This window comes from Scyliorhinus canicula, chromosome 11 (genome assembly GCF_902713615.1).
Source record: "Scyliorhinus canicula chromosome 11, sScyCan1.1, whole genome shotgun sequence".
In the NCBI taxonomy this organism is placed as follows: Eukaryota; Metazoa; Chordata; class Chondrichthyes; order Carcharhiniformes; family Scyliorhinidae; genus Scyliorhinus; species Scyliorhinus canicula.
Genome location: NC_052156.1, coordinates 11,580,506 through 11,600,068, shown reverse-complemented (window position 1 = coordinate 11,600,068; position 19,563 = coordinate 11,580,506).

Genomic DNA, 19,563 nt, shown 5'->3' with positions numbered 1-19,563 from the left:
CCGTTCAGTACTGGTCCACAAGAACGTGGACCAGGCAGGTTGGTGCCCGGGAGGGTCTCCACTCCCAGGCCATCGGAGGCCTCTGAGGGTCACGGATAGTGCAGGGTGGCTCCCTGGACCTCCCCTAGAACATGGGCCCAGTGGCACTGCCAAGCTGGCAGGTGCATTGCCAGGGTGCCAGTGCAATGGTGTCCAGGTGCCTGGGTGGCACTGCCAATGGTCAGGGCCAAGAGGGACCTTGCCCATGAAATGAGGGTGGAAGGGGGGGGGGTTTGAAGGGTGGGGAATTCAAGGGCAGCTAAGTAGGAGCCTCTGGGAGGTTGTGGGGGGGGGGGGACGGTGACAGGTGGGGATCCTGGACTGAGGCATGGGGGGGCTGAAGAAGGGAGCCCAGGGACTCCATAACAGGGTGTCCTCACTTGTTGAACTTGTGGGTCCCCCATGCTCCCCACCCATGGGAAATGTCACTGCCCCCCCACACAGGGGCACCATCCCACACCCCAAAATGAGGGCACCCCGCTATGGAGTCCCTGGGTCTCCCCCCCCCCCCCCCCCCCCACCTCTTCAGGTCCCCCAAGCCCCCTTACAGCACCTCCCTCCCTTCCTGGACCCCTACCTGTCAGACCCCCAACCTCCCCGAGGCCCCTACTTATCTGTCCTGCACACCCCCACCCTTCAAACCCCCTCTCCCTCCGCCCTTATTCATGGCTATGGCCCCTTTCGCACCCTGGCCATTGATAGTGCCACCCTGGCACCCGGACGGTGCTCCTGCCAGCTTGGCAGTGCCATCCGGGCACTTGGCAGTGTCAAGATGCCAGCTGGGCAGTGACAAGGTGCCCACGTTCCAGGAGCATGTCCATGGGGCCACCCTGTACGGCTTCTGGTGACCCTGGGGAGACCAGCGTGAGTGCCGTTCCTCCTGCACCACGTTTGTGTGGACCAGCACTGAGTGGCGCTCGGCTGTGGCCTCGCTGGGGAGACCGGTGGATCCCGCAATGCCAGTTAAGTTCGCCAAAGTCGGTTTAAAACCAGCTTCGCAGGCACTCGCAGCATTCCCCGGCCTCACCGCGCTCAAGGGAGAGCGCAAAACGGCCGGTGGATCAGGCCCTAAGTGTTGTTTGACAGCAGTGGGGAACTCTTCGGCAAAACGCCCTGAACAACACGCCACAAATCAGCTTAGAAACGTTTCTATTAAATTCCGTCTTATGGCTGGAAGTCTCCAGCCGTATGTGTCATAATATACACCAGTATATGATGGTGCAGACACACACTGACGGGCACACACAGGGACCAATAAACATGTAAGAACATTTAGGGGCAGCACGGTAGCATAGTGGTTAGCATAAATGCTTCACAGCTCCAGGGTCCCAGGTTCGGTTCCCGGCTGGGTCACTGTCTGTGCGGAGTCTGCACGTCCTCCCCGTGTGTGTGCGTGGGTTTCCTCCGGGTGCTCCGGTTTCCTCCCACAGTCCAAAGATATGCGGGTTAGGTGGATTGGCCATGATAAATTGCCCGTAGTGTCCTTAAAAGTAAGGTTAAGGGGAGGTTGTTGGGTTACGGGTATAGGGTGGATACGTGGGTTTGAGTAGGGTGATCATTGCTCGGCACAACATCGAGGGCCGAAGGGCCTGTTCTGTGCTGTACTGTTCTATGTTCTATACATCCAGCCCAACACAGACTCACAACACGTGCTGAGAGAATCAACTGGTCCGGACAAGGCTTATGTCTCTAGTTGAAGTTAGCATCAGTTAGACCGACAGTCATCGTGTGTTAGTTAGTTAGAAATAGTTAATAAAATTGAGTTGAACCTTCATCAGTGTTGGAAGTGTCTGTTCATCTCTCAAGTCTACACTAGCCAACACTTCAGTATGCTGGAGGCACGATTCTCTGATCCCACCGGCAGCGTAGGTTTCCCAGCGGCGTGGGGCGGGGTCAATGGGGATTCCCATTGACAGTGTGGGAATAGGGAATCCTGTAGCCAGCGAACGGCGCCGCCTCCCGCTGCCGGGAAGCACACGGCTGGGGCTCGGGAGGAGCCAGCCCCTTGTGTGCACGATAAACACGTGGGGCGGGATTCTCCTTTCCTGCGGCTAAGTACTGACGCCAACGGAGGATCTGTGGAGTTCCGCGATGGAAAAGCAGTGCCAAACCCGCACCGATTCCACTACTGGGGAGGGGCTAGCACCGGCGCCGCATGAAACACCCACAGAACACGCGGAAGCGTTTGGGAGAATTGCCGGCTCCGTGATGGACACGCACAGGTCTGACAAGCTGCAGCCGCGCGTACACTTACACACCCCCCCCACCCCCCCCCCCCCCACCCCCCCACCCCCCACCGCCCCCCCCCCCCCCCCCCCCCCCCCCCCCCCCCCCACCCCCCCACCCCCCACACACGCACCGATCATGTCCGAAAAGATGGCGCCGGCAATGCTGGACTGAGGACCCGTCCACCCCAACACTCCCCCCCCCCCCCCCCCCCCATCACCACACCCCCAGCCCCTGGCGGAGGCCCCCCTGGCCAGGCGCACAACCGTCGGCGAAGTCTGGCGGCGCTGGACACTGTCAGTACGCCCTTTCTCTTGCCGCAGCCGCCACGCCAGGCTCACGCCTGTTGAGACCACACATGGAACGCGCCGTCGAGAACTCGGCCCACTGGAGACGGAGCATCGTGGGTGGGCCCACGAATGAGATGCAAACCCAGTTGCAACTGCACGCGACGCTCGGTGCGGTGATGCCGATTCTCCGCCCGATTGCTGTTCCCGCCCGTGGTTATTAGGAGGCCATTTCGGACGGAATTAAGATCCAAGGCTACAGTACAAGCCAGACCAGTACCCTGCCCCGCCCTGGAGTGAGGCATCTGGCTTTCTACAGCAATGTGGCAGCTTCACTAACTCGAATGAGTACGGATCTTATAAAACATCATCTCGGGCAGCACGGTGGCCTAGTGGTTAGCACAACCGCCTCACGGCGCTGAGGTCCCAGGTTCGATCCCGGCTCTGGGTCACTGTCCGTGTGGAGTTTGCACATTCTCCCCGTGTCTGCGTGGGTTTCGCCCCCACAACCCAAAGATGTGCAGAGTAGGTGGATTGGCCATGCTAAATTGCCCCTTAATTGGAAAAAATAATTGGGTAATCTAAATTTTAAAAAAAATAAATAAATAAAACATCATCTCCACACAACAGCCTTCAGCTGCAGAGACTGTTTACAGAGCTGTTCAGCTGCCAATGTCAAACTGATAGGGAAATGCTCCACTTTGATGTACAGTTTCACTGGAACTTTGAATCGATAAATTGAGATTACGTTGTCAAGTTATGGTGTTCAAAGTTCACCATGCGATTATCATGCCCGATATGCAGACCTTTGTAACTGTTCTCTAGGTTTTCAGGGAAATTAGATAAGGGGCGTTGCCCAGAAGTGCTGTAGCCATGCTGGCCACGCAAAATGGACACTGAGCCAAACTAAAATGGAAGACAGCAGGGAAAGCCTGTTTAGTGAGAACAGACAGTCTGCTCTCAACTAATTAGCATTTTGCAAGCAGCAAACCAGTTTTCTGGCCAGGTGCAGATCTCCAAGCCAAAGGTGTTAATGGCAAAGCGCTTAACATTCTGATGAGGCGGCCCAGATCCAGGCACACACAATGGCAACATTTCCATCTCAATGTAGCACTTAATTGGTGGAGCAGACAGGATGGCACCAGAGTAACGAATATCGAAACCACCCCCCAACATCGAGGGAAGCCCCGCATTGGAGGATTTCGAAGGTAGCCGTTTGGAAACGTTCCAATCGGTACCGAAAGGTAGAGCCCGCCTAGAAGGGGGCAAGGACATTAGAGAGGGGTATAAAAGCAAATTCCCCACAGAGCCCGGTCTGTTAAACTCGTGCTCCGGCTCTGACTGACATCTTGCATCCTGACTCCAGCCGTTGAGCACCAGCCGCCGAAACCGTAAGTTCAACGCTCGCTACGCGATCCAAGCCCACTAGACTCCCAAGTACCAGAACGCTTGCTGAAGGCTGCAGACAAAACCAGGACGAAGGCCTCGTTCTCTGACCTTGCCTGTTCCTGTTAGATAAGTATTCTGTTCACTTAAGTTTAGTTATAGCTTAGTCTCTTAGTGTGTGCATGAGTATTTATTATAACTGTATAATAAATATTGATCGTTTGAACTTTACTAATCGGTGTATCGTCTTTATTACTTTGAACTTGACCTTGAGATACTTGTGACGTTGCCTATACGGCAACTGGCGACTCCAGAGCTAAATAATTACATAGAACAGAGCCTAGTAGTGTTAAGCACACGTCGAACTCGGAGGCGTGTTAATACACTCCAATAAACGCGTTTTACGCCCATAGTAAAACGTGCAACAGTGCCAGCTCAAGTTCCCTTGTACCGCTGACATTCAGGCTACCTCGAACCGCCTGCCAGGCGCTGCTGCATAATTTACAGCAGTGCCCACAAATTGGTTTAAATCACTAATAAATACTCCCTCAAATGTCTAACGCACTTAGAGTAGGGGGAGATGAGTGGGCACGCGCCCCAAGCCGTCGGAGACCCAGCCCATCGGGGGCAGAACATCGAGGGATGGCCTCAGGCGACCTCCTCGAGGGCGCCGTTTCTGAGGAGGTGGAGCATCGGAGAAATGGCACCGTCCCCGATTCCAGTGTAAAAACGCATTCTCCGGCCGATCGCCGAATGTGATTTCGGCGTCGGTGATCGGAGAATCCAGTCTAAGTGTTGATGCCGATGCAGAATCCGTGGACTTATCCGACAGAATAACCGACGCCGCACCTGGACTGATTGCGCTACCGTTGAGGAGCTAGCACTGGGGGCCACGTGGAACACAATCGATTCCGATGAGAAACGGTGCAGGATTTGCCGGGTCCGTGATTGACACTCGGGAGGCTGACAAGCTGCAGCCGCACAGACACATTACACTCCCCACACGGATTGTGCTGGAGCGCGCCCATACAGCTGACTAGTTGGGCGGTACCAGAGAGTACCCAGGGGGATGCCCTGGGGGGGGGGACACCGAAACGACCCGTGGTACTCGGTTAAAATTTTGCTGTTCGCGGTGTGCGCAGCTGCATGGCTACCTTGTCGGCTGCGGGAATGGTGTTCCACGCTCGTCCACCTCTGAGCCCACAGCCCACCTCCTGGCCACCCCCCACTACTCCCCCTGGCCCTGGCAGAGGCCCCCCGGCCAGCGGTTCAACTATCAGCAATTGTGCCGATGTTGAGCACTTTCTGTACCCCCTCTCTCCCCCTCAGCAGCCGCCATGCCAGTTTTGAACGCACAAGTGAACCTCGGCATCGGGAACTTGGCTCATCAGAGGCGGAGAATCGCGGAGGCCCCGCAGAATACCGGGTCGAGCCCGCTAATGATAGGCAAACGGTGTGTACTGTGCATGCGGAATGAACGTATAGACGCCGCTGACGAGGTGATGGAGAATCTCGATTTGGCGCAAAGTACTCTAAACCTTTCCATCTCTCTACCCCTTTAAATCATGGACAGCACAGTGGTGCAGTAGTTAGTGCGGCTGCCTCATAGTGCCAGGGACCAGGGTTCAATTCCCACCTCAGGTGACTGCATAGAGTTTGCACTTTCTCCCCACATCAACGCGGATTTCCTCCGGGGGCTCCGGTTTCCTCCCACAGTCGGGTAGATTGGCCGCGCTAAATTGCTCCTCAGTGTCCAATGGTGAGGAGGGGTAATGGGGATAGGGTGGGGGGAGGGGGCCGAGGTAAGGTGCTCTTTTGTGGGGTCAGTGTGGGCTCAATGGGCCGAATGGCCTCCTTCTGCACTGTAGGGATTCTATGATTCTCCAAACGAACTTTGCTGACTAAGTCTCTGGTCACTTGTTCTAATATCACCTCATGTAGGTCTGTGTTTTACTTTGGCAATGCTGCTGTGAAGCACCGTGGGACATTTGACTGCATGAAAGGTAATATATAAATTTAAGTTGTTGTTAGTTTTGTTCAGTTGAAGTTAGTGTGAAAGAATTCTGACAGAGATGGGAAAAAGCATCCAATTCACTTTCGCAACACCATTGCCAGATATCAAACTAATCCTCAATAACTTCCTGGGCTTGGAATGCACTATTTAGTAATACACATGTCAGAGAATCAGATTTCTCTGGGCCGTCACGCATAACTTTCCACCACAGCAATCACATAATCCCTTGGGAGAAGCACAAACTTACTGGAATTGTCAGCGAAACAAAAATCTCTTGCAAATTCCTCCTTGCCGAGAGATCAAACTTAATTCAGGAAATCTGACGATAATGCTGAGGAATAGAGAATTATTGCAGCACAGAGGAAGCCATTTGGCCCATCATCGCTGTGCCAACTCGCTACAATCCAACCAATACCCCACTTCACAGCCCTTACCCCATAACTTTCTTCAATCCACTTTTGAAAGCCATGATTGAATCTGCCTCCACCACAATCTCAGGCAGTACATTTGTATTCCTGATGATTCTCTCTCTCTCTGGAAAGGCTGTGAGTTGATGTATTTCTAAAACTGCGGAGACTTGAATGAATCTACAGTGAAAACCTCGAACCGACAAAAAAGTTTGACGATCAGAAAGGTGCTGGAAACAACCACCTGAAACGAGCACTCTTATCTTTTGACTTTCAGCCTTAGAAAATTTCAGCCCTCTCCTCCTCTCTGTCTTTGTCTGTCTTGTGTGTGTTATTATGGGCCAGGGTTTAGAGAACCCCAAAGTATATCATGGAGTTCACCTGACCCACAACTTTAAATAGATTTTGGTTAAGGGGAGCACAAGGGCCCATTTTACAGGTGTAGTGCAACAGAGAGTTAAAGTATGTTTAAAACAAAATAATGTTTATTCTATGAATCCTGTTAACATTTTATAAACACACAGTAAACATGTTATCAACTACAAACACTAATACTTTCCCAAATACAATATTCTTTCGTAACCCTTAATAACTTCCAAAACAACATCCATAAGTTAAATCCTTTTTAAAATAAAGACAGCAGGTTTAAATGCTCTACAGAATCAGGTATTACTTTGAAATCATCAATGATCTGGAGACATTCTTTAGCTTGCAGAGAGAGAGATCATTATACAGCTGCTTGCTTTGAATGCAGCTATCCACCTCTGAAAATGAAACTAAACACACTGCAGCTGCCAGCTCAAAGCGAAAGTGAAAGACAGACAGCCCAGCTCCACCCACACACTAACGTCACTGCAGCTATTTGATAAAGAGCTATTTCTTAAAGGTACATCCACCTGACAGTGTGTGTGTGTGTGTTTAGAGGGTGGGAGCAAGTCAAAATGGGGGATTAGGAATTTAGGAGAACAATCCAGGCTTCTCCAATCTATCCCCGTAACTGAAATCCCTCATGGGAACCATTCTCCTAAATCTTTCTTCATCCTCTCTCTGAAGTCTTCATATCTCTCCTAATGCAATGCCGCAATCGGACACACTCCAATTGAAGCCAGAGCAGCGTTTTAGGAAGGTTCACCATAACATCCTTGCTAACGGGCTCTCTGCCCCTATTTATAAATGCCAAGTTCCTGTCTGCCTTTTTAACCATCTTGTCAACCTTCCCTGCCACCTTCAATGATTTGTGTGCATAGAAGCCTGGGTCCCCCTTTAGAATTGAAATTAAATTAAATGAAAAATGAAATGAAAATCGCTTATTGTTACAAGTAGGTTTCAAATGAAGTTACTGTGAAAAGCCCCTAGTCGCCACATTCCGCCGCCTGTTCGGGGAGGCTGGTACGGGAATTGAACCGTGCTGCTGGCCTGCCTTGGTCTGCTTTCAAAGTTAATATTCATAATTCTTCTGACCAAAGTGAATCATATCACACTTCTCTGCATTACATTTTACCATCCAGGAGTCTTTCAATATCTCCTCTTGAAGTCTACCATTGTCCCTCTTCGAGGTCATAATACTTCCAAGTTTTGTGCCATCTGCAAATGTTGAAATTGTGCCCTGCACACCCAAGTCTAGGTCATTAATATAGATCATAAAAAGGCAGACACCAATCCCTGGAAAATCCCAATACCTTCTTGCAGACCATAATATACACCCGTTCATCACTATTCTCTCTGTTTCCTGTCACTCAGCCATGCTGCCATGTTACTCCTCATTTGCTGATAAGTCTATTATGCGGCACTTTATCAAATGTCATCTGGAGGTCCATGTACTCCACATCAACCACGTTACCTTCATCTCTGTTACTTCGTCAAAAAGCTCAGTTAAATTAGCTGAACGTAGTTTGCCTTTAACAAATCCACCCGAGCTCTCCCTAATTAATCCACATTTCTCAAAGTGACTGTTAATTTTGTCCTGGATTATTGTCTCTAAAAGCTTCTCTACCACTGAGGCTGAACTCACCGCCTGTAGTTAGTAGATTTATCCTTATACCCTGTTTTTTGAAGAGAAACTAGTCCTCTGGCACCATCCCCATTTTTAGGCCGATTGGAAGATTATGGACAGTATCTCGACAATCCCCACCCTTACGTCTTTCAGTCCTGGTGATTTATCATATTTAAGTACAGCCAGTCTTTCTAATACCTCCTCTTCATAAAATTTTAGCCCATCCAGTATCTCAATATTTCCTTACGACTTCAGCAGCATCTGAAATGAAATGAAAATCGCTTCTTGTCACAAGTAGGCTTCAAATGAAGTTACTGTGAAAAGGCCCTAGTCGCCACATTCCGGCGCCTGTTCAGGGAGGCTGGTACAGGAATTGAACCGTGCTGCTGGCCTGTCTTGGTCTGCTTTCAAAGCCAGCGATTTAGCCCAGTGTGCTAAACCAGCCCCTTCTTCCTTGATAAGGACAGATGTAACTATTGATTCCGCCACGTTCTCTGTCTCTAAGCATGGAGCCCCCTTTGAGGTCCCTAATCGGTCTCACTCCTCCTCACACTACCTTTTCATATTTATATGGGACTCTTTTGATTCCCTTTTATTTTACTGACAGTCTCCACTCCACACGGAACTGGTGGTGCGGTGGAAATGTCAGTGGGGCAGAGGTACAGGTCAATGCTCTCGGGACACGGGTTCAAATCCCAACACAGCAGCTGGTGGAATTTACGTTCGATTAATAAATCAGGAATATAAAGTTAGCCTCTGTCATGGTGACCACAGCAACTATTATTGATGGCGTTTAATGTGGGAAAATGTGAACTTGTCCATTGTAGTCGGAGGAATAGAGGAGCAGCATGATATTGAGAGGGAGCTGTGTCTGCCTTGGTACATTCTTCTACTAGGTAGGGGCTTCTCTGGCAAGGCCAGCATTAGTTGCCCATCCCTATCTGTCCTTGAACTCAGAGGGCACTTAAAAGTCAACCACATTGTGGGTGTCACGGTAGCACAGTGGGTAGCACTGTTGCTTCACAGCTCCAGGGTCCCAGGTTTGATTCCTGGCTTGGGACACTGTCTGTGCGGAGTCTGCACGTTCTCCCCGTGTCTGCGTGGGTTTCCTCCGGGTGCTCCTGTTTCCTCCCACAAGTCCCGAAAGATGTGGGGCGCGATTTTCCGCCGCCCACGCCGGTTGGGAGAATAGCGGGAGGGCCTCCCGACATTTTTCACGCCCTCCCGCTATTCTCCCCCCCCTTGCCCGACCCACGTCACGAATCGCCGCTCGCCGTTTTTTACGGCGAGCGGCGATTCTCCGCGGCCAATGGGCCTTTACGCCCGTTTTTTCACGGCAGCAAACACACCTGCTTGCTGCCGTCGTAAAAACGGGCGCACCACCGTTGTGCTCGGGAGGGAACAGGCCTGCGATCGGTGCCCACCGATCGTCGGGCCTGCGTCCAAAAGGGACGCACTGTTTCCCCTCCGCCGCCCGACAAGATCAAGCCGCCACATCTCGTCGGGCGGCAGTGGTGAAATGTGGAACCGCGCATGCGCGGGTTCCGTCAATGGCGTGATGACGTCACCCGCGCATGCGCGGGTTGGAGCCGGCTCCAACCTGCGCATGCGCGGCTGACGACATACAGACGCGCGTCATCTTGGCGCGCGGCCTTAACGACGGTCGTTAAGGCCGCGACGCCGTGATTCCCGGGGTCCCGCTCCTAGCCCCGATGAAGGGGGAGAATCGGGTCCCGGGAACGGGCGTGAAGGCTGCCGTGGGTCACGGCCTGTCCCACTGCAGTCTTTACGACTCTCCGCATTTGCGGAGAATCTCGCCCGTGCTGTTAGGTAATTTGGACATTCTGAATTCTCCCTCTGTGTACCCGAACAGGCGGCGGAATGTGGCGACTAGGGGCTTTTCACAGTAACTTCATTGCAGTGTTAACGTCAGCCTACTTGTGACAATAAAGATTATTATTAGAGCAGTTAAGGATGGAAGGTCTCCTTTCCCTCAAGGACATTAGTAAAATCAAATGGGTTTTCAATGGCAATTAAGATAGTTTTGTGGTCACTATTAACTGTGGCTAGACCTCAGACCCACATCAACCACCTCAAGCTCATGGTCTTCAGAGCAGTAGTGATACCCACGCTCCTAAATGGCTCAGAGATATGAATTATGTCAAAAAAAAGCCCTGGAGAAGTACCACCAGCACTGCCTCTTCTAGTTCCTGCAAATCCACGGGCAGGATAGATGCAGCAATGTTAGTGTCCTCTCTCCGGCCCAGCATGAACGTATGGACCACACTCGATCAGCTCCGCAGGGTGGGCCACATCATCTGCCTGCCTGACAGGCGACTCCTGAAACAAGTGCTCTACTTGGAACTTTGACATGGCGAGCTCCAGGCGGGCAGATGAAATGTTTCAAGGACACCCTCAAAGCCTCCTTGAAAAAGTGCAACGTCCGCACAGGCAGCCTGGAAATCCCTGGCCCAGGACCGCCCGAAGTGAAGGAAAGGTATCCGGGAGGGAGCTGAACATCTCAGGCTCCGTCGCCGACAGCCAACGGAAGCCAAGTGTCGACATCAAGGGGACTGCGTGGCACGCCACCCGCCCACTCCTCCGACCACCGTCTGACCCATCTGCGACAGAGACTGCCGGCCGCACATTTAAATCCTCAGTCACCCGAGATCTCATTTTTATTGAGGAAGAAAAGTTATCTTCAACCCTCAGGGACTGCCGAAAAGAAGAAGAAACAAATCGAGCAGAGAACACTGCGGAAATGAAGACAAGAGGCAGGGTCAATCAGGATGTGGAAGTTCTGCACTCACCTGTACATTGAAGGAGGAGAAGATGCATGGGGAAGGTGAGGAATTTGAGAGGAATGAGTGCGGGAGGAGAAGGGGCATGTCTTCAGGAACAGAATTTACCGTGATGTTTTTCAGGATTCTGATAGAGGGGAAGGTGTCTTTAAGACTTGATTACAATATAACTAGGAGGCAGTGAAATAGAAGGGGTGGGAGAGGATTTTTTAAAAATTCATTTACGGGATGTGGGCGTGGCTGGCTAGGCCGGTGTTGATTGTCTCCTCATTGCCCCCGAGAAGGTGGTGGTGAGCTGCTGAGCAGCACGGTAGCACAGTGGCTAGCACTGTTGTGTCACAGCTCCAGGGTCCCAGGTTCGATTCCCGGCTTGGGTCACTGTCTGTGCAGAGTCTGCACGTCTCCCCGTGTGTGCGTGGGTTTCCTCCCACAGTCCAACAATGTGCAGGTTAGGTGGACTGGCCATGCAAAAATTGCCCTTAGTGTCCACAATTGCCCTTAGTGTTGGGTGGGTTTACTGGGTTATGGGGATAGGGTGGAGGTGTGGGCTCGGGTAGGGTGTTCTTTCCAGGAGCCGGTGCAGACCCGATGGGCCGAATGGCCTCTTTCTGCACTGTAAATTCTATGATTCTTGAACTGCTGCAGTCCCGGAGGTCAATATGTTAAAAACTGTGCATCACAACCGGGGGAATGAATTCATTCGATGTGCAGGCAGGAATGCCACCAAATGCAGTTTTTCCGCCTCAACAGCAGTTTTATTTTTAACCGAGGGATCATGTGAAATGCCAGTCCCCCTGATTGATCCTGTCTGTCTGCAATTAGGGGATGAGGAGATTTTTTTAAAATTCCTTTCTTCACAGACTGAGGGCAGCGTTGATTGTCCATTCCCAATTGCCCTCGAGAATGTGGTGGGGCAGCACCTTCATACCAACTGCTTGGCTTGTTTGGGGCCAGTTAAGACTCAATCACGTTGCTGTGGGTCTGGAGTCACATGTAGGCCAGACTGGGTAAGGGCGGCAGATTTCCCTCTCTGCAGGATATTAGCGAACCAGATCAGTTTTTACGACAATCGACATTGGTTTGGTCACCTTCAGACTTATAAGTGCAGATTTTCTTCCCTAAATGATATTCGTGAAGCGGGTGTGCTTTTTCAACAATCCAGTTGTTTTATGGAGCTGCTATACCCTCCACTGGTGCTTGAAGGACGAGGTGGGCTTGCAAGATGCAGCATATGGCTATCAAGCCCCACCCCTTCTCTCCTCCCCCGACCTCTCTCCAATTTTAGATAGTGGTCTTGGAACGCCCGTTCGCCCTCAGTGCCTATTAAGGCCCTTGGATGGCCAATTATTGGTTGTTTAAGTGCCTCATCTCACCTTTGCCATTATTTAACCCACAGCAGGGGAGCCAAACGGGTGTAGCTCGACCCCTTTTACCGGGTGAGCTGGTACTGGGCAAAAATCTGGGGGATCTCAATTGGGGGGGGGGGCGCTGTGGTCACTGGAGGTATCTTCCCCCCCACCACCCCCAACCCGCATCCCACCACCCCCTCTGGAGTCTCAAACCCAGCTCCCCAACTCCCTCACTCCCCTTAGTGAGGCCCACCAGCCAGGCCCCACTGTCATTCCCCACTTAACTGGAGGCCTCCACAACCTCCTCTTCCTCCGGAATTTGCTGTAATTTCAGCAATGGCTGCCGCTCAAACCTGTCACCGCTGGGGCGACAGAGCTGCCCGCCAATCAGATTCGATAGATTCCTGACCAGCAAGGGAGTCAAAGGCTAGCAAAGGTAGACAGGAAACAGTTGAGGCCAGAATCAGATTAACCATGTTGTTGTCGAATGGCAGAGCAAGCTCGAGGGGCAGAATGGCCTAACCCCTAAGCCAATAGTTTGTATGTTCGGATTGGCCAGCAGCTATGTAAGGCAAGGCCTCCATCCCCATCGCCCTCAGCCAAACAATGGCCCACTGAGCATTGAAATAGCTGTGGGGCGGCCGGCTTTCTCGTGGGCGGCCTGCCGATTGACTTGTTAGTCGGGGGTGGGGTTTGCTGGGGCAGGTGTGGGGGCGGGGGGGGGGGGGGGGGGGGGGGTGCAGTGGACATGTCATCCTGTAAAAATCCAGCCACAGTCACCGTTACTGAGGCCAGCTTTTTAATCCCACATTTATCTAATCACATTTAAATTTCCCAGTCGCAGTTTGGACACAAAATATTCATCCATGCCTCTGGGTTACTAGGCCGCAAACCTAACCATGGAGCGACTGGATTGGAGTCCATGGAGAGTTTGGGCTGGAGTTAGTGGCGGGTGGGGGGGGGGGGGGGGGGGGGGGGGGTTGGTTGGTGAAGGACCCAACTCTGCTCATCCAAACCTTCAAATCATAAAAACAACAGCAGGATATACGCTGGAACCCAAATGAGCCTAAGATTTGAGTGAGTAGCTCTTCAACAAGAGAACTACACCCAAACTCTTAAACTGCCTGCGGGACTTCCTTAAAAGCAGTGGCTTTCACACACTGGCCAGACCTGCATTTCCAGAACTTTGTTTTTCATTCCTTAAAATCTTGCCGTGCAGGAGGAGGCCCACTGCCTTCGTACTGGAGCAGGTTCTTTGGTCCAGCTACTCAATTAGTCCTAATTAGTCTCCTCTCTGTCCATCATAGTCCTCTCAAACACGGCATTTCATTTTTTTTTTTAAAACGCATTTTATTCAAACTTGTATCAAGTAGGTTACAGCAAATAAACACCCCGGGACACAATCGACTACACACTTTGTGCGACATCCGGTGGCGGCAATGCGGAGCCAAGCCGCACATTCGGCAGCTCCCGCTGAAAACGGACTTTGGGGCTCTTTTCAGGGCCCCCAACGGAGCTGCGTCGGCAAATCCCGACGTGGGAAGAGGACAGGAGTCGACCCCTACGGTCCTATGGTCCAGACCAGGAGTGGGTTAAGGAGAAAAACGGAGAAAGCACCCCTGGAAAAGCGGGGGAAGAAAGACAAAATGGCGGCCGGCGGAGGCCCGGAGGAGTGGAGGCAGTGGGCGCAGGAGCAGCAGGAGACTCTGCTGCGCTGCTTCCAGGAGCTTAAGGTGGAGCTGCTGGAGTCGTTGAAGGTTACCACCAGAGAGCTGATGGAGGCCCAGACAGCCCAGGGGGCCGCGATCCGGGAGCTGCAGCAGCAGGCCTCCGAAAGGGAGGATGAGGCCGTGGCCGTCGCGGGGAAGGTGGAGATGCACGAGGCGCTCCATAAAAGGTGGCAGGAGCGGTTCGAGGAGCTGGACAACCGGTCGAGGCGGAAGAATTTGCAGATCCTGGGCCTCACGGAGGCGCTGGAGGGGTCGGACCTGGCGGCCTATGTGGTTGTCATGTTAAACTACACACTTTGTACAGATTTTTCTCCTTTTTCAACCCCCCTCCCCCCCGCGACGAACAGCTCCTCATTACGCTCACAAACATCCCCCACCTTTTCTCAAACACCCCTGCTGAGCCATTTAACTCATACTTTATCTTCTCTAACTGCAGGAAGTCATACAGGTCACCCAACCATGCTGCTACCCCCGGTGGCGATGCCGACCGCCACTCCAGCAAAATTCATCACCGCGCAATCAGAGAGGCGAAGGCCAAGACATCGGCCTCCCTCCTCTCCATGAGCTCTGGCTTCTCTGAAACCCCAAATATCGCCACCAAAGGGTCCGGGTCCACTTCCTCCTCCACTATCCTGGCTAAGACCGTGAACACTCCCACCCAGAATCTTCCCAATTTTTCACAACCCCAAAACATGGGCACATGATTCGCTGGCCACCACCCACACCTCTCACACTCATCTGTTACCCCCAGAAAGAACCCACTCATTCTCGCCCGAGCCATATGCACCCTGTGCACCACCTTAAAACTGTATCAGGCTCATCCTTGTACAAGGAGGTCCCGTTTATCCTTCGCAGTGCCTCACTCCAAACTCCCCAATTGAATCTCCATTCCCAACTCCGCTTCCCATTTCTCCTTGACCTTCACCACCCGCTCGCCTCCCTGCTCCCCCAGCTACTTATATATATCCCCAATTCTTCCCTCCCCTTCCACATCCGGAAGCAGCAGTCGCTCCAGCAGGGTGTATCCCAGCAATCTAGGGAACCTCTTCCAGACGTTTCGTGCAAAGTCCCTAACCTGTAGATACCTGAACTAACTACCCCTCAGCAGCTCTACCCTCTCCCTTAACTCCTCCAGACTGGCAAACCCTTCCTCCAAATGCAAATCCCTCACCTTGACCAGCCTCACTTCCCTCCACCTCTGTATACACTATCCATCCCCCGCCCCCGCCCCCCCCCCCACCCCCACCCCCCGCTCAAAGCGACGATTCTCGCACAGCGGCGTTGGCACCGACATCCCTTCCACCCTAAAATGCCTCCTCAGCTGATTCCATATCTTCACCGTAGACTGCACCACTGGGCTCCCTGAATACCTACTCTGAGCCATTGGCAATGCTGCCATCACCATAGCCCTCAAACTAGACCCCTTACAAGATTCCTCCTCCATCCTAACCCACTCTACCCCTTCTCCTTCCCACCACCGCCACACCTTGTCCACCCAATAATAATGAAGCACGTTTGGCAACGCCAACACCCCCTGCTGCCTCTGCCTCTGTAGCAGGGTCCTCCCCACCTTCGGCACCTTCCCCGCCCATACAAAGTCAGAGATGATTTTTGTCCACTTTCCGAAAAAGGCCTTTGGTATAAAGATCGAGAGAGCCTGAAAGATAAACAAGAACCTCGGGAGAATATTCATTTTCACCACTTGGAATCTCCCCGCCAACGTTAAGTGCAGTGTATCCCACCTCTTAAGATCCTCCACCAGCTTTGTTAAGTTCCACCGATGGGGCCCTGTCCATTCCCTCGCTACCTGAATCCCCAAATAACCACACTATCCTCCGCTACTGTGAATGGCACCCACCTAAATTAGCCCGCTGTGCCAGCTCATTCACCGGGAATACCTCGCTTTTCCCTACATTCAGCTTGTATCCCGAGAACCCTCCAAACCTCCCCAACAGGCCCATAATCCTTCCCATACTCTCCAACGGATCCGAAACATACAGCAAGAGGTCATCGGCATAGAGCGACACCCGATGCTCCCTCTGTCCCCTCATTATCCCCTGCCACTCTGCCGACCCCCTGAGTGCCATCGCTAATGGCTCTATGGCCAGCGCAAACAGCAGCGGCGACAGCGGGCACCCCTGCCTCGTACCCCTGTGTAAGTTAAAGCTTTGTGAGCTCATATCATTCATCCTCACCCTCGCTCTTGGCGCCACATACAGCAACCACACCCATGCCACAAATCTTGGCCCAAATCCAAACCTTCCCATAACCAGGCACGGCATTTCAGATCACAACTTGTTGTGCAAAATAATTCTTCTCACGCTCCCTGTGGCTACTTCTTCTTTTCATGGAATTTGAGCGTTGCTGGCAAGGCCAACACTTGTCGCCCATCCCCAGGTACCCTTGAGCTCAGTGGCTCTCTCAGAAGCAAGGGCGATGCGGGAAGAAACTGCTTCTCACAGCGAGTGGTTTGGGTCTGGGATGAGCTGTCTGGAAGTGTGGTGGAGGCAGGTTGAATGGAGGCACTCAGGAGGGCGTTGGGTGCAGGGGTACGGGGAGAAGGCAGGGGACTGGCATTAAGTCATGATGCTCATTTGGAGAGTCGGTGCAGACACCGATGGGCCAAATGGCCTCCTTCTGTAATTCAACGGGATTGCTGTGGATTTAGAGTCACATGTCGGCCAGACAAGGTAAGGATAGCAGAAAAAGGGTATGGAGGTAATAAACAAGTTTAGGGAGTTAGGCTGGAAGTTAAAGGCCAGGACAGACAGAGTTGTCATCTCTGGTTTGTTGCCGGTGCCACGTGATAGCGAGGCTAGGAATAGGGAGAGAGTGCAGTTGAACACGTGGCTGCAGGAATGGTGTAGGAGGGAGGGCTTCAGGTATTTGGATAATTGGAGCGCATTCTGGGGAAGGTGGGACCTGTACAAGCAGGACGGGTTGCATCTGAACCAGAGGGGCACCACCAATATCCTGGGGGGGGGGTTTCTAGTACTCTTCGGGAGGGTTTAAACTAATTTGGTAGGGGAATGGGAACCGGATCTGTAGTCCAGCAACTAAGGAAGACGATAGTCAGGACGCCAAAGCACGTAGTGACGCAGTGGGGAAGGTAACAATGACAAAGGAGAGTACTTGCAGGCAAGGAGATGGTTTGAAGTGTGTATACTTTAATGCAAGAAGCATCAGGAATAAGGTGGGTGAACTTAAGGCATGGATCGGTACTTGGGACTACGATGTGGTGGCTATCACGGAAATTTGGATAGAAGAGGGGCAGAAATGGTTGTTGGAGGTCCCTGGTTATAGATGTTTCAATAAAATTAGGGAGGATGATAAAAGAGGTGGGGGGGGGGGTGACATTGTTAATTAGAGATAGTATAACAGCTGCAGAAAGGCAGTTCGAGGGGGATCTGCCTACTGAGGTAATATGGGTTGAAGTCAGAAATAGGAAAGGAGCAGTCACCTTGTTGGGAGTTTTCTATAGGCCCCCCAATAGCAGCAGAGATGTGGAGGAACAGATTGGGAAACAGATTTTGGAAAGGTTCAGAAGTCACAGGGTTAAATACAATGCTGTCAGACAAGAATTGAAGTGCAGAAGTTGGGAACATAGGCTGTCAGGGAAGGACACAAGTGAAATGTGGAACTTGTTCAAGGAACAGGTACTGCGTGCCTTTGATATGTATGTCCCTGTCAGGCAGGGAAGAGATGGTCGAGTGAGGGAACCATGGTTGACAAGAGAGGTTGAATGTCTTGTTAAGAGGAAGAAGGAGACTTATGTAAGGCTGAAGAAACAAGGTTCAGACAGGCGCTGGAGGGATACAAAATAGCCAGGAGGGAACTGAAAAAAGGGATTAGGAGAGCTAAGAGAGGGCATGAAAAATCTTTGGCGGGTAGGATCAAGGAAAACCCCAAGGCCTTTTACACATATGTGAGAAATATGAGAATGACTAGAGCGAGGGTAGGTCCGATTAAGGACAGTAGCGGGAGATTGTGTATTGAGTCTGAAGAGATAGGAGAGGTCTTGAACAAGTATTTTTCTTCAGTATTTACAAACGAGAGGGGCCACATTGTTGGAGAGGACAGCGTGAAGCAGACTGATAAGCTTGAGGAGATACTTGTCAGGAAGGAAGATGTGTTGCACGTTTTTAAAAACTTGAGGATAGACAAGACTCCCGGGCCTGACGGGATATATCCAAGGATTCTATGGGAAGCAAGAAATGAAATTGCAGAGCCGTTGGCAATGATCTTTTCGCCCTCGCTGTCAACAGGGGTGGTACCAGAGGATTGCAGAGTGGCGAATGTCGTGCCCCTGTTCAAAAAAGGGAATAGGGATAACCCTGGGAATTACAGGCCAGTTAGTCTTACTTAGGTGGTAGGCAAAGTAATGGAAAGGGTACTGAGGGATAGGATTTCTGAGCATCTGGAAAGGCATTGCTTGATTAGGGATAGTCAGCACGGATTTGTGAGGGGTAGGTCTTGCCTTACAAGTCTTATTGACTTCTTTGAGGAGGTGACCAAGCATGTGGATGAAGGTAAAGCAGTGGATGTAGTGTACATGGACTTTAGTAAGGCATTTGATAAGGTTCCCCATGGTAGGCTTATGCAGAAAGTAAGGAGGCATGGGATAGTGGGAGATTTGGCCAGTTGGATAACAAACTGGCTAACCGATAGAAGACAGAGAGTGGTGGTGAATGGCAAATATTCAGCCTGGAGCCCAGTTATCAGTGGCGTACCGCAGGGATCAGTTCTGGGTCCTCTGCTGTTTGTGATTTTCGTTAACGACTTGGATGAGGGAGTTGAAGGGTGGGTCAGTAAAGTTGCAGATGATACGAAGATTGGTGGAGTTGTGGATAATGAGGAGGGCTGTTGTCGGCTTCAAAGAGACATAGATAGAATGCAGAGCTGGGCTGAGAAGTGGCAGATGGAGTTTAACCCTGACAAATGTGAGGTTGTCCATTTTGGAAGGACAAATATGAATGCGGAATACAGGGTTAATGGTAGGGTTCTTGGCAATGTGGAGGAGCAGAGAGATCTTGGGGTCTATGTTCATAGATCTTTGAAAGTTGCCACTCAAGTGGATAGAGCTGTGAAGAAGGCCTATGGTGTGCTAGCGTTCATTAGCAGAGGGATTGAATTTAAGAGCCGTGAGGTGATGATGCAGCTGTACAAAACCTTGGAAAGGCCACATTTGGAGTACTGTGTGCAGTTCTGGTCACCTCATTTTAGGAAGGATGTGGAAGCTTTGGAAAAGGTGCAAAGGAGATTTACCAGGATGTTGCCTGGAATGGAGAGTAGGTCATACGAGGAAAGGTTGAGGGTGCTAGGCCTTTTCTC